We start from the raw sequence: 16,084 nt of genomic DNA, 5'->3' as shown, positions 1-16,084 counted from the left end.
TCTAAAATTCACAACTCTGTCAACAAAGAATGTTATATAGGATGGCACCTCCCTACCTAGCTGACCTAATTAAACCCTACTTACCAGCCCAGGCTTTGCGTTCTCAGGATGCAGGACTACTTAGTGTCCCTAAAGTGAATAAAAAGTCTCCGGGTCACAGAGCTTTCTCTTATCATGCCCCTGTTTTGTGGAATGATCTCCCTGCGTCAATAAAACAGATTCTGTAGAGACTTTCAAATCCAGACTTAAAACACACTTATTTCCCCTTTCGTATGGGTAGCATACTGGCATAGTATGTGTCTATGCTTTTTACTCTTTAAATTCATTTTATTAGGAAATGGAGAGGGCCACGGCCTCAACTTTATCTAAATTCTGGGTCTTTTAGTGAAGTTTAGGTCTAGTGGCCGGCGATCACCGGCCATTTGCATTAAGCAACAAGAACAACAGAAGAAATACTTCTGTTTTTCTTGTTGCTTAACGCTGACAAATTACACTGTATTTGTTTCTGATGCTTGTTTCTGCTTTTTCCTTTTCTCTCTGTTTGAGGTGCGGCTCCATCCAGAGATGGGTGTGGTATCTGTTCTGGAAACCGTACTGTGCATTGGCAACATTTCCTGTATGTTTGTTTTGTGATTGTTTTGTAATTTGTGTCTGGAGCATGGCCCAAGCAGAGGGTCACCCTTTTGAGTCTGGTCTGCTTGAGGTTTCTTCCTCAGAGGAAGTTTTTCCTTACCACTGTTGCTCTGGGATTGGTAAGGTTAGACCTTACTGGTGTGAAGCACCTTGAGGCAACCTTGTTGTGATTTGGCGCTATATAAATGAAAATAAATTGAAAAAAAATATATACTTTATCGACTGACAAAGATTGATCCAGATTACAGATTTTGTGGCAATTTAAATTTAACATTGAACACCCCATTTAATGTACATTTTACATTACATCTTAAAAGGGTTGAGTTTCTCTTTTAAAAACTGCTGAGGTCTAAGGTCTAAAGTTCTAACTACATTCTGGACTTACACACCATTCCAACTCATTGAAATTTTGCATAATTTATTACCACCCTTTAAAAAGTGACAGCTACCTATTTTATAAATACTACCCAATCTAGAGCCCTCTAAAGTTAAATAAACAGTGTAAGTATGATGTTAATGCATCATTTAACCTTTGTGTTTGCTTTTCAGAACACAAGCCTTGTCAATAATTTGACCTTCTCTGCATTTATTCATGTACCATCAGTCGTGGTTCAACTTTCAGAAATATGTATTTTGTCAGGACTTGAAGTACTTCACAAATGTGCAGTACTTGCAGGTTCGAATCCTGTGGGTGGCATGTATTTTTATTTATTTATTTTTTTTTCACAGCAGTTGCATAATGTGGTTACACATCGTGCCTGTTGGCTCGATGTTTTCGTGATTTGCTCATATGAGCTGTTCCGCCGTGAGTCGCCCTGAGTTGTGCTTATTCATACTATGTATGAAGGGGTCCTTACAGTTGGGTTCCTGTGCTCATCTGCTTTTTCTGGGTTAAAGGTTGAAATAGTTCACTAAATGTAAAAAAAAAAAAAAACCTAAAAACACTAATGTCATTCATCAGCTGTCCATATCCGCTGCGCATGGCTGCTTTTCACCTTTTATCTTCCTAATAAAAACAGACGGTTTAATCAAGCCAGGCTGCACAGTCTCTTTAAACTCTAATCAATAGCAGTAATTAGCAGATAAGCCACGAGGCAATTGTCAGTCCTGTTTCTTTTCATACTATATCCTGCTTTGCCACACATTAAATCAGTTTCAGCCATGCAGTGTTTCAAAGTGTCTTCCTAACAGAACAAGATGACAGCACTCACGTCTGTTTTTCAAAGAGAGAACATGTTTTACAAGCCAAACATTTTGGAGTATTCACTCCTTTACTTCACTTTTTACTATTTCCCAGTAAGGTGTCCTGGGATTAAAATGCTTTTATTGTGAAGCATGTTCAGGAAGTACATGCAGATGTTTTATGCAGCATTTGTTACACACACACACACACACACACACACACACACACACACACACACACACACACACACACACACACACACACACACACACACACACACACACACACACACACACACACACACACACACACACACACACACCCTGAAAATAACATCAGCATGCTATCATCTTCCTCGTGGTGTGTCAGTCACAGCTGGCCAACATCTATGAGTAAAATAGCCCAGTGATACAGTGCATACTGAATGTATTTATGGCGCTTCACTTTTTCCACAATTTATGCTACAGCCTTTGGAAAGACATGTCTGGAAGCATGCGGTGATGTTTCATGTTGTTGCATTGATCACAACACAGATCTACCTTCACAGGGGCAGCACTCAGGCAGACAGCCTGTCCATCATCACTTGGATGGCTACATCTGCTGCAGCCAAGTGATGCATGGACAGCTGCCTAAAACTCTTGTGAATATATCCTCTGGGTTTATAGACGTTATTGTATTCGCGTTTAAATTCCACGCATCTTAAATGTAGCAGACGGATTATCTGGAATTTTGTTTGGCAAGTTTTCAAGGCCGCTACTGCCATCTACTGGCCAGTAGTGTTCATGGCAGTATTCGCCCCAAGTACTAAGTGTCTGGGCACCAGTAGATGGCAGTGTTCTATTTATTTTGACCCGGTTATCAGATGGTGGTCAAATCAACTTTTTGGCTTTGCAAATGGCTTTTTTTTTTTTTTTTTTTTACAAATTAAGTTTAAAAACAAAACAACAACAAAAAAACATTACAAGACAGCTCTGCGGTTGGATGCTTTGTAGCTCTTCAGCAGGAGGAGGTGGTCATATGATGTTAAAGCTTGTTACTCCACTACATGATGCAGGACGTGCGAATAACCTGAAACTCGGTCCAAAAAATTCTCGCACGAATGAAAAATCATCTGAAAAATGGCCAAAACACGCACAGTGTAAAGCCAACATTTATGTGTCAAGATAAGGCTTTTCAGAACTGACCAATTGTTAACCTTGTCCTTTGTTTTATCTATGTTTTTATTATTTATTATTGCATTTTAACCTGTGAAGTGCTTTGTGACTTATGTCTGTGAAAGGCACTATATAAATAAATTTACTTACTTACTTAGTAATATTGAGTGCACGTTTTACAACATCATAAAACGTGCGCACATCATCAAACATTCTCTCCACATGCAAAACATTTTGCGAAGACACTTCTGGGGCTCTGTAAAAATGCCTGTTTTTACAAATAAAAATGGAATATTTTACAAAAGCACATTTATCTTTAAACCAACATATGACACACATCACATTAACGTGTTGGTTTACATAATGAATGACTGAACCAATCAGTGTTTAGCAGAGGCACTTTTACCCAGAATGCTTTGCAGTCTGTGTTTGTTACAAAACCTCAGAATTAGCGCATTATTCAACATTAAAAGATATATGTTATATTTTAACTTTGTACAAATGACAGAATTGACATTAATGGAGTTATTCTATCAGTATTTTCACAAAACCATAAGTTAGTATGACTTTATTTTTCAAGACCTCCGCCTGACCGGAGCATTGTAATTAGTAGAGAGCTCATTTTGTGGGTGCTCTCAGGATTCTTATGTGCAGCTTCCTACAGGAGGCAGCATGGCCAAACATGGAAATACTGGCTCATTCTTTGGGTCCTTTATCGTGTTAAAAGTCAATTTCAGTTTCTTTGTAATTGCAAATGTACCAGAGCCAATAGTGGAAATTATCAGTTATTGATTATCTGTAACTTCTGATACATTTTTGGGTGGTTTATCAGTTTATCTTTATCAAAGATAACTTTTCAGTTATCTGATTATCTGTTATCGAAGTTAATTTTTTGGTTATCTGTGCCCACCACTGGTTATTGCAGACATTCATTCTCCATGATGAATTAGAAGAAGCCTAAAGTGGCACTGCTTATCTTCACACACATATAGTTATATATTTAATAAAAAACACCATGAATTCAAGTGTTTTTGTTAATTTGTGAAGGGAAAAATGGAAAGTGAAACATATCATTTAAAAGTGACATGGCAGCTATGTAAAATGGGCTGTAGATTATTTGAGACTTTGCTGAGTTGTGGCGAAGATTTTATATATATATATATATATATATATATATATATATATATATATATATACACACACATAGTAGGATACACATTTCAGGATACTTTGAAATTAACACTTGTGGATAATTTTACCTCGAATAATGAGGGCACCACCTATGACTGAATGATATTATAACAAGATTATAATATCAGTGATTTTAGGGTCAGTCACTAGGAAATATTAATTCAGTCTCTAATCTTACAGTAGTAAGTTCTACAGGTCGGGTCTGATTCCTCTGTAAAACCAAACAGTCCACAGACAACTTCATATGTTTAAAACATTTATTTACCTCAGTCAGGAGTTAAATAACAGGACATATCACAGTAAGCAATTTGATGATGATGAAGTTCAATGAACAATTATTATGTGACATTTATGTAATTTGGTTTAGTTGCGGGAGTTTAAGAATGAATTCCACCCTAATCAGCAGGGGATTTACTTTGGTCTTTATTAACGTGAGATATGGTTAGCAACAGGAAATTAAATAAAGCCACTCTGTTCATCTCTGGCACCATACCCCGGTCTTACTTGGATGGAGTGAGGTCAGATGCTGGGAGCTGTCTTGTTCCAGTCGATGAATTGTCCGTCTGCACAGCTGCTTCAGGGACTTTAGCCACGGGACTCTGCTGGTCACCGCGCCCGGTTTCGTTGGTTACAAGGGGCTCTTTCAGTTGTTATGCTATGACTTGTGGCTGTTCTTCAAATCCATTGTCTTTGAAAGCCAGGTCAAATCAAAAATTTGGTACAAAATAGTTGACTTTGTAAGAAAAATGTTCACGAGGTGAATTTGGAGTTCAAGAAGAAAAAGGTTTTAATTTGAAAAATCATCAAAGGAAGTTAACTGTGCCTGTGCGTTTAACTTGACAAAAGTGGAGAAAACGTTATCTGTAGAAAAAAGTTAAAAAAATAACATCTTGTTGCACGCATAAAGAAATAAGTTTAGACAACATGTGGTTGCAGGAACAAAGGGTCATAAAATTTTGGACGGCTAAGGCAGCATCTCAAGACCCAAGAGAAAGAGGAAGGGTCGGCGCATAAGAGCAGAGAAGGGCAGAAAGAGAGTTCCCCGAGGGTGCATGCTATTAAAGGGTTAAAAGCTCCACCCCCAAGAATATTGTCTACTTTTATAATGAATCAGTGTCTGCTTTCTTAAATTCCCGCTTAAAACCAAGCAAGTCCTGTATTACAAAACTCTAGTACACAATTTCCTTAGAAATATCACACAACACAGCCATATCTGAAAAAAGCACACATTTGACAAACTCTCGACTGGTAAGCACTGAAAGGCATGTCCCAGCTTGTCCTTCTGGCACTCCGAAACGGAGGTGTTCTTTGTCTCGCTAGACGTCGTGATGCGCGAAGCGTCCGTTCCTCTTTCCATGACAAAAACTCCTTGTTAAAAGTGGAATGTGCTGTTCATTTCCAAACTGGACGCTGTGTTTTATCCGGGATGTCATCTGGACTAGCACAGGAATTGCGAAAAGACGTGGACATCAGCACTGTTTCGGCAAATTGAGACAGACGTGCGGAGGAATTCCGTGCGTCACGGGTGCCGCGACGCGCAAAGCAACGCCGTGATGAAGTGTCACAGAACATGTTCTGGCATGTCCAGTCTCGTCCACAATTTCTTGGATAATCACTCAACTGAAAAACCACCGACAGCTGTCTGAACGCCATCTCAAAGCCATCCTGTGAGACCAAAACGGAGGTGGTTTTATGTCGGCCCAGCAGCGAATCCATTGTGATGCGCAAAGCCTCTGCTCGGCTTTCCATGACAAAATCTCTTGTTAAAAGTGAAATCTGCAGGAAAATAGTTGATGTCCAGCTCTTGTGATAACCAGAGAAATTGCACACGATGGTCATGGATCCACAGAGTGATCCGTTTAGAAATGAAATGGTCGCTCAGCCTGTCGATGGCAGCTGCAGCGCGGCGTGCCCCACAGCTGCTGTGGGCCGTCCTTAAAGGGACAGTAACATCCCTTAATGTCTTTGAAGCCCATAAAATTTTCACCAAAAACCACCTGAATTTCTCGAATGGTGTCCACATGGATGTGCCTCACAGTTTCTAAAAAAAATTTGATCAAGCAAAGCGGCAGTCTCTCAGCCATTTCCCTGACAATGAAAATCCGCAGAGAGGGCTGGACCACTCCTCACTCAAAGCCTGCTCACAGGCGAATGACCCACCGACAGGCGTGAAAAAATCACGCATGTGCATGAAGGTTCAAGGTTGGCTCACGCAAGCACATGTTATTCAAATCCATATGTTTTTTTTTTTTAAATAAGGTCGGATACTTTTCTAATAGACCTCGTATATATATATATATATATATATATATATATATATATATATATATATATATATATATATATATATATATACATATATATATATATATAGGCACACTTCTGGGGAATGGTACAGAAATGTTTCTGCTCCTTTGAAGGTCCCAATGAGCACAGTGGCCTCCATCATCTGTAAATGGAAGATCTTTGGATCCACCAGGACTCTTGCTCGAGCTGGTCACCCAAGAACCCAATGGCCACTCTGTCAGAGTTCCAGCATTCCTCTGTGGAGAGAGAAGAACCTTCCAGAAGGACAACAATTTCTGCAGCAATCCACCAATCAGGCCTGTGTGGTAGAGTGTCCAGACAAAAGCTATGCTTTAGTAAAAGGCACATGGCAGCACACCTGGAGTTTGCCAAAAGGCACCAGGAGAACTCTCAGACCATGAGAAACAAAATTCTCTGGCCTGCTTTGACAAAGATTGAACACCTTGGCATGAATACCAGGTGTCATTTTTGGAGGAAACCAGGCACCATCCCTACAGTGAAGCATGGTGGTGGCAGCATCATGCTATGGGGATGTTTTTTGGTGGCAGGAACTGGAAAGCTAGTCAGGGTTGAGGGAAAGATAAATGCAACAATGGACAGAGACATTCTGGATGAAAACCTGCTCCAAAGTGCTCTGGACCTCAGACTGGGGCGATGGTTCATCTTGGGAATGTCCTTGAGTGGTCCAGGCAAACCCAAATCCGATCGAACATCTCTGGAGAGATCTAAAAATGGTTGTGCACCAACTCTCCTCATCCACCCTGATGGAGCTTGAGAGGTGGTACAAAGGTTGTGGCATCATATTCAAGAAGACTTGAGGCTGTAACTTCTGCAAAAGGTGCATCAACAAAGTGTTGAGCAAAGGCTGTGAATACTTATGCACGTGATTTCTTATTTTTTTCTTTTAGTTACTAATAAATTTGCAAAACAATAAGCAAACTTTTGTCATGTTGCCATTATGGGATGAGTAGAATTTTCAGAGAAACAAATTAATTTACTCCATTTAGGAATAAGGCTGTAGCATAAAGTGTGGAAAAAGTGAAGCACTGTGAATTCTTTCTGGATGTATGTTTAAACAAAAGAAGCCCTGCACATATATATATATATATACGAGGGCTGTCAATAAAGTAACGGTCCTTTTTATTTTTTTCAAAAACTATATGGATTTCATTCATATGTTTTTACTTCAGACATGCTTGAACCCTCGTGCGCATGCGTGAGTTTTTCCACGCCTGTCGGTGACGTCATTCGCCTGTGAGCACTCCTTGTGGGAGGAGTCGTCCAGCCCCTCGTCGGAATTCCTTTGTCTGAGAAGTTGCTGAGAGACTGGCGCGTTGTTTGATCAAAATTTTTTCTAAACCTGTGAGACACATCGAAGTGGACACGGTTCGAAAAATTAAGCTGGTTTTCAGTGAAAATTTTAACGGCTGATGAGAGATTTTGAGGTGATACTGTCGCTTTAAGGACCTTTCAGGGTGTGAGACGTCGCGCAGCGCTCTCAGGCGGCGTCATCAGCCTGTTCAAGCTGAAAACCTCCACATTTCAGGCTCTATTGATCCAGGACGTCGTGAGAGAACAGAGAAGTTTCAGAAGAAGTCGGTTTCAGCATTTTATCCGGATATTCCACTGTTAAAGGAGATTTTTTTAATGAAAGACGTGCGGACGGATCCGCGCGTCGGGACGCAGCCGACGCGGTGCGGCGGCACAGGAAAAACACCTCCGTGTTGATAACCATTTGTAAAATCCAGGCGGCTTTTGATGGCTTTCAGTGGAGTGAGTATATGAGAAATTGTTTAACAGGCAGGACATGTTCCAACTTGTCCTTAAGGCTTTCAACAGAGGTGTTTTTCCTGTGACGGAGCGCCGCGGCGGCTGCGTCCCGACGCGCGGACCCGTCCGCACGTCTTTCATTAAAAAAATCTCCTTTAACAGTGGAATATCCGGATAAAATGCTGAAACCGACTTCTTCTGAAACTTCTCTGTTCTCTCACGACGTCCTGGATCAATAGAGCCTGAAATGTGGAGGTTTTCAGCTTGAACAGGCTGATGACGCTGCCTGAGAGTGCTGCGCGACGTCTCGCACCGTGAAAAGTCCTTAAAGCGACAGTATCACCTCAAAATCTCTCATCAGCCGTTAAAATTTTCACTGAAAACCAGCTTAATTTTTCGAACCATGTCCACTTCGATGTGTCTCACAGGTTTAGAAAAAATTTTGATCAAACAACGCGCCAGTCTCTCAGCAACTTCTCAGACAAAGGAATTCCGACGAGGGGCTGGACGACTCCTCCCACAAGGAGTGCTCACAGGCGAATGACGTCACCGACAGGCGTGGAAAAACTCACGCATGCGCACGAGGGTTCAAGCATGTCTGACGTAAAAACATATGAATGAAATCCATATAGTTTTTGAAAAAAATAAAAAGGACCGTTACTTTATTGACAGCCCTCGTATATATATATATATATATATATATATATATATATATATATATATATATATATATATATATATATATATATATAGCGATGTGCAGGGCTTCTTTTGTTTAAATATACAGCCAGAAAGAATTCACAGTGCTTCACTTTTTCCACATTTTATGCTACAGCCTTATTCCTAAATGGAGTAAATTAATTTGTTTCTCTGAAAATTCTACTCATCCCATAATGGCAACATGACAAAAGTTTGCTTATTGTTTTGCAAATTTATTAGTAACTAAAAGAAAAAAATAAGAAATCACGTGCATAAGTATTCACAGCCTTTGCTCAACACTTTGTTGATGCACCTTTTGCAGAAGTTACAGCCTCAAGTCTTCTTGAATATGATGCCACAACCTTTGTACCACCTCTCAAGCTCCATCAGGGTGGATGAGGAGAGTTGGTGCACAACCATTTTTAGATCTCTCCAGAGATGTTCGATCGGATTTGGGTTTGCCTGGACCACTCAAGGACATTCCCAAGATGAACCATCGCCCCAGTCTGAGGTCCAGAGCACTTTGGAGCAGGTTTTCATCCAGAATGTCTCTGTCCATTGCTGCATTTATCTTTCCCTCAACCCTGACTAGTTTTCCAGTTCCTGCCACCAAAAAACATCCCCATAGCATGATGCTGCCACCACCATGCTTCACTGTAGGGATGTGCCTGGTTTCCTCCAAAAATGACACCTGGTATTCATGCCAAGGTGTTCAATCTTTGTCAAAGCAGGCCAGAGAATTTTGTTTCTCATGGTCTGAGAGTTCTCCTGGTGCCTTTTGGCAAACTCCAGGTGTGCTGCCATGTGCCTTTTACTAAAGCATAGCTTTTGTCTGGACACTCTACCACACAGGCCTGATTGGTGGATTGCTGCAGAAATTGTTGTCCTTCTGGAAGGTTCTTCTCTCTCCACAGAGGAATGCTGGAACTCTGACAGAGTGGCCATTGGGTTCTTGGGTGACCAGCTCGAGCAAGAGTCCTGGTGGATCCAAAGATCTTCCATTTACAGATGATGGAGGCCACTGTGCTCATTGGGACCTTCAAAGGAGCAGAAACATTTCTGTACCATTCCCCAGAAGTGTGCCTTGATACAATCCTGTCTTGGAGGTCTGCAGAAAATTCTTTTGACTTCATGCTTTGTTTGTACTCTGACATGCACTGTCAACTATGGGACGTTATATGTAGACAGGTGTGTGCCTTTCCAAATCATGTCCAATCAACTGAATATACCCCAGGTGGACTACAATTAAGCTGTAAAACATCTCAAGGATGATCAGTGGAAACGGGATGCACTTGAGTTCAATTTTAGGTTTTGTGGCAAAGGCTATGAATACTTACGTTCATACTCATGATTTTTTAGTTTATTATTACCTCCACCAAGGAGGTCATGTTTTTGGTCGTGTCCGTTTGTTTGTTGGTTGGTTGGTTGATTGGATTGTTAGCAGGATTACTCAAAAAATCCTCAGCAGATGTCAATGAAATTTTTACCAAGGGTGTATCTTGGCCTAACGTAGAAGTCATTAAATTTTGGTAATGATCCGAAACACGATCCGGATCCAGAAATTTTTTAAGGATTCTTTATCATTGAAGGATAGGGCCAATTCCATAATTTTTTTCAACTAAATTCATGAAGACGAGTCACAAAGGCTGAACAAAAATTAAGTTACGACACAACAATTTAGCATTTGGTTATCGTCATTGAATAAACTTGTTATTAAAAAAAACTTGTGCAGTTCATGCATTTTCTCTTTATAAATACATTTGCTGAAGATCTAAGGGTTTAACCCTCTCAGCCGTCGTATACCAAGCTTTACTAAATTATAAATAACTTTTTAATGATATGCGATAGAAACTTACTTTTTGCTGAAAAGTTAACTCCACTGACTTTCGAGCCACCATCCACCATCTTTGTACTCCTCATAGAAGCTGTGTGATGACGTGAGCAATGTAAGTATCCAATCGGAATTGGTTCACCGTCACATGGTTTTCCAAAATCCAGTCATAGGGCAGAGTCACCTCACGTGACACACCAAAGATTTTTTTTAGGAGTGATGTGTTACTTGTTGGCCCATTTGAATAGCCCCCTGGCTGCTCCAATGTGCCCTGCACCATTACGCACAGCAAAAGTGAAAGTGAGCAGACGGAGAGCCTCTCATACAATCTCACATGCTAAAAACAGTGTGTGAGTATCAGGATTGCTTGACTAGTTTTCCTGTGAATGTTACTGGATAAGCCTGTGGCAAGCTCTCTTGCTCCGGTGTAAAGCACTGTTTACCATATCAATGGAGCGAGTAGGGAGGAGCCACTCCTCCAACTGAATGAGTGTGAAGTGTTGCTTTCAAAGGAGAGAACAAACACACAGTCAACTTCATCGTAGAAGTTTGTGATGTGACCTTTGTGTAATAGCAGACAGAAATTGCTTTGAGATGAAGACAAACAAAACGCATAGACCATTTTGTATATATTGTTCAAAATGTGCATTTGTGTTTATTGTTTGAACCTTTTTGTTGTACAATCCTTCACACAAGAGCCCAAATTACCCTTATAAAGTGTTAAAACAGTTGTTTATTATAGTTTGCTGTGTGTTTTGAATAAATGTGTTTGGAAATTAATTTATGCTTTACTTTTTCCTTTCTTATTTCTGATTGTAAACCTTTATTGCACTTATAAAACACAACTATAGCATATATATTTTAAAAGCAGGTTGTCCTGAAAAAAGAGACAAAACTTGATTGTGGGATGCAGGGAGAGCTGTTAACAGCAGTAATAATACATTTATGCTAGGCAAGTGAACTGTCCAAAAAATGCCCTCGGACCCTAGAGGGTTAACCACTGAATCTGAAACATGATGGTAGATGTGTGAAATGACATGGAATAAGTCTCTTTGCCAAAGGGTATTCCATGTGACGTCAGTGACCCTATGGCCTTGGTGGAGGTTTGTGCTCTACGAGTGCTTATAGTTAAGAAATTGGCAAAAATTTAAAAAAAAAAACTTTTTTCACATTGTCATTATGGGGTATCGTGTGAAGAATTTTGAGGAAAAAAAATTAATTTCATCCATTTTGGAAGAACACTGTATCATAAAATAATGTGGAACAAATTAAGCGCTATGAATACTTTCTGGATCCACTGTACACTCATGAAATGATCCGTATTCCACAGTGTATCAAGCCCACAATCATGACAGTTTTGGTGACTATCCTCTGATAGAAATAGCAGATAAATTCCAAGATGCAGATTTCTCATCTTTCATTGAAGTGCTTCGTTTCAAATCGTGGAAATCAAATACCTTCATTGGACTCCAGAAGTTGAGTTTTGTTTTGTTTGTTTTTCCTGTTCCTAAACTCACACAGACAGCATAAATCTTTGAATTTTAAGCCAAGGACAACATTGAATAACCAAGAGAGGAAGAGTGACAGATTGATCTACCATGAATATGATACAGATGTAACTGCACTGTTCATCTTCTCACTCTTGGGGTATTAAGATGCAAGATGTGTTCGTCATGCCCTGGTAAATAAACTTTTGTGTTGAAGCCTCAGGGACTCATCTGAATATTTAAAATCGTTGGGTGAACATAGTGAGTTTGTGGCTTTTGAGCATCCCCCTGAGGTGCTAATGAGAATTCATGTCAGGCCATCTTATTTGATCATCATCAATCATTGAAATGACCGAAAAGAAATGATAAAGCTGGTGGGGAAAAAAATAAGGATCTTCATCTTTTTGTGATAAATAATAATTCATATGTGGAAAATAGTAACGGCCTAAATTTTGAATAGGTTAACAATTACCTTACACAAACTGCAATGATCCAAAGTCACCTGCAGGGGTCCACTGATTAGTCCCTTCACAGAAACAATGTGGTTGATTATGTGTACGAGGTCTGTTAGAAAAGTATCCGACCTTTTTATTTTTTCAAAAACCTGATGGATTTGAATCACGTGTGCTTGCATGAGCCAACCTTGAACCTTAGTGCGCATGCGTGATTTTTTTCACGCCTGTCGATTGCGTCATTTGCTTGTAAGCAGCCTTTGTGTGAGGATGGGTGGAGTCTCTCGTCATTTTTTCTTTGCAAGGAAATGGCAGAACGACTGGAGCAGCGCGACTACATCAAATTTTGCCACAAACTGGGCAATAGCCAGGTGGAAACCATTCGGATTATTCAGACGGCTTTCGGTGACGATCCTATGGGCATCACACAGATTAAGGAGTGGTACAACCGGTGTAAAGACGACCGCACAATGGTGGAGAGCGCGATGCGCTCCGATCGGCATCAACACGCAGAAACGACCGGATCATTTCCAAAGTGAACGCTGTGATGATATGGGACCGTTGTGTGATTATCCGAGAAATTGCGGAAGAGGTGGACATCAGCACTTTTTAGGCACATTCCATTGTGACAGAAGATTTGGCCATGAAAACAGCGGCAGCGAAATTCATCGGCACGAAGCTGATGGCGCAGCAACAGCGCCTCCATGATGAAGCCTCACAGGACATGTTGTGACATGTCCAGCTTGTCCACAATTTCTTGGATAGTCACACGACTGAAAAGCCACCGAAAGCCATCTGAATCTTCTGAATGGTTGACGAGCTGGGCCGTCTTTAAACCAGTTGTACCGCTCCTTAATCTGTGTGATGCCCAGAGGATTGTCACCGAAAGTCATCTGAATAATCCGAATGGTTTCCACCTGGCTATTGCCCAGTTTGTGGCAAAATTTGATGCAGGCGCGCTGCTCCAGTTGTTCCGCCATTTCCTTGCAAAGAAAAAACGATGGGACTCCACCCATCCTCACACAAAGGCTGCTTACAAGCAAATGACGCAACCGTCAGGCGTGAAAACAATCACGCATGTGCACGAAGGTTCAAGGTTGGCTCATGCAAGCACACGTGATTCAAATCCATCAGGTTTTTGAAAAAAATAAAAAGGTCAGATACTTTTCTGACAGACCTCGTATGTGTATGTTTTTGCCCATCCATTCCTTGTGATTACGTTCTTTTTTATATATATGTGCTATAGATTGAGAAGTAAGAAACAAAATGTCACTGATTGGTCAGGTTGGGGTAGGAGTACATGCTGGTGCCATGCATCCCCGCATCCACCACACTATGGAACCACCTTGGGTCCTGCAAAGTAACCATCCAGGCAGACAAAAAGTACATCCTCACCTCTAATAAGTAACTATACAATGTCTGCCTGAGCCAGGTAAAATCCCTTTGGCCTTCTGTAGCTGCTAACACAACGTTGAGGCATGATGTCACTGGACAGCAAAATGATACGTTTGCAGGAGAATGAAGGCCCAAGTCTTTAGGGTTCCCAGTGCTTCCTGTCTTCTTGTATATTTGTCACAATAGTCACTGTGCGTCTTTGATACTAGGTCTCTTCTGAGATCATTTGGCACAACCTGAATGAGTTTCTGGGCTTGATTTACTAAAATCCCAGATAATATGGGCAATCCAGTGGATTGACATAGACAGCAGTATGTAAATGAGGATTTTGCACTTATTAATGACCCTTTGCACACAGCCATGTTATCCCACAATGACTATGTGTGTCTGTTTTTAGTCCACCTGTTACACATGAAGACATTTATTCTTAAAGAAACAAACACAAAGTAAAATATGCCTGATGAATGAATGATTTCTTCTTTTTTAAAAAGTATAATTCTGTGCAGCCTCTGTTATGGAAAAGCATTCAGGAACAGTAGTCTGTGAAATGCAATAATTTAACACCCAATAAGTTAAATTTCTTATTAACTGTGACAAGTTATGTTCTGCAAACCTCATCAATTTGCATGGTTCCTCCCACAGTTTTGCACACTCCAGGGGACAAATCTCAAATTGCATATTCTTCAAGGCAAATGTGCAAAATTCACCATATTTGTTAATTTGCTCATTTGACCGATGCAATCCTTGTTGTGTGCTGTTAGAAACTCATGCAGTTGTATTTTTGAGTCTAATTGTATTTGCACGTGTTTTTACACATGCAAACCTTTAGTAAATCAGGCCCTGTCACACAAACTGTTACAAAGAAAGACTCACAATTAATCAATAAATTCATTGAATTAATTCAGTTTATTTATATAGTCCCAAATCACAAAATAAGTCACCCCAAGATTGTTCAGAAGGGTAGGGGAAACTGGGGCACGGTGTATCGGGGCAGTGAATCAGTCTAGAAAGTGATTTACTAAGCCCCAGTATCAAGTGGATGACAAGTATTTCTTGTTGAAGCTTATACATTTATTTTTCCATGAATTATTTCTATAATTTGTGTATATAAACAACTGTTTCTACGTTTGAACAGAAATTATGGCAGTTGTATTTATAATAGTTTCTAAAGGACTTATATCACTATATCAGACACTCACACATTACATAGATGGTTTGCTGGATTATAGTTTGTATATGCATCAGCATATATTTAATAATTTTGAAGAAATCTTTATAATCATGTCTTTTTTCATTATATTCTAAGTTGATTCGCTGTGCCCTGGACACTGATTCAATTCAATTCGATTCAAATTTTAAAATCGATTTTAAACACCTGTAAATTACACTTAGGGAGACATAAATAACAGCCATATAAACAATAACTTGCTGTATTAAATCCACAACAGAATGACCTAAACCTATGCATAATGTGTTTATGCTGCCACAAAACAACATTTCTGATCCACTGTGGCCCGGCTTCCCCTAAGGCAGGGGTGGGCAATTATTTTTTGCGAAGGGCCAAATGAAAAACAGAAAATATTGTGGACGTCCGGGCCAAAAGGCTAAACTCCCGTTCACACAATAATAATTTCATTCCTATAAAAAAAAGCAGTAAATAGCATTGTTTTGACAAACTAGATGTTCTGATTAGACAATGAAAAAAGAAGAAAAAAAAAGAAGTTACCTTACAAAAATTAAATTTATTCAATCAATTGTTCAAAGACAAAAGTGCTCAAAATGTGAAACATTTCTGACTCATTACATTTGTGATCATTTTCAGTCAGATTGACCCCAAAACGCATTTGAGTTTAAAGGTGATAGACAGAGGTTGAATGGGGCATTAATACTTGTTCTGTGATGTGATATGTAGCCCCCCAAAAATTGGTTGGGTCTGTAATGGCTCAGAACCTTCCAAAAAGGCTCTCTGAAACAGCTATGTT

Source organism: Thalassophryne amazonica, chromosome 7 (genome assembly GCF_902500255.1).
Source record: "Thalassophryne amazonica chromosome 7, fThaAma1.1, whole genome shotgun sequence".
NCBI classification, from domain to species: Eukaryota; Metazoa; Chordata; class Actinopteri; order Batrachoidiformes; family Batrachoididae; genus Thalassophryne; species Thalassophryne amazonica.
The sequence above is the reverse complement of the archived record's forward strand: the minus strand, read 5'-3'. Positions refer to the sequence as shown.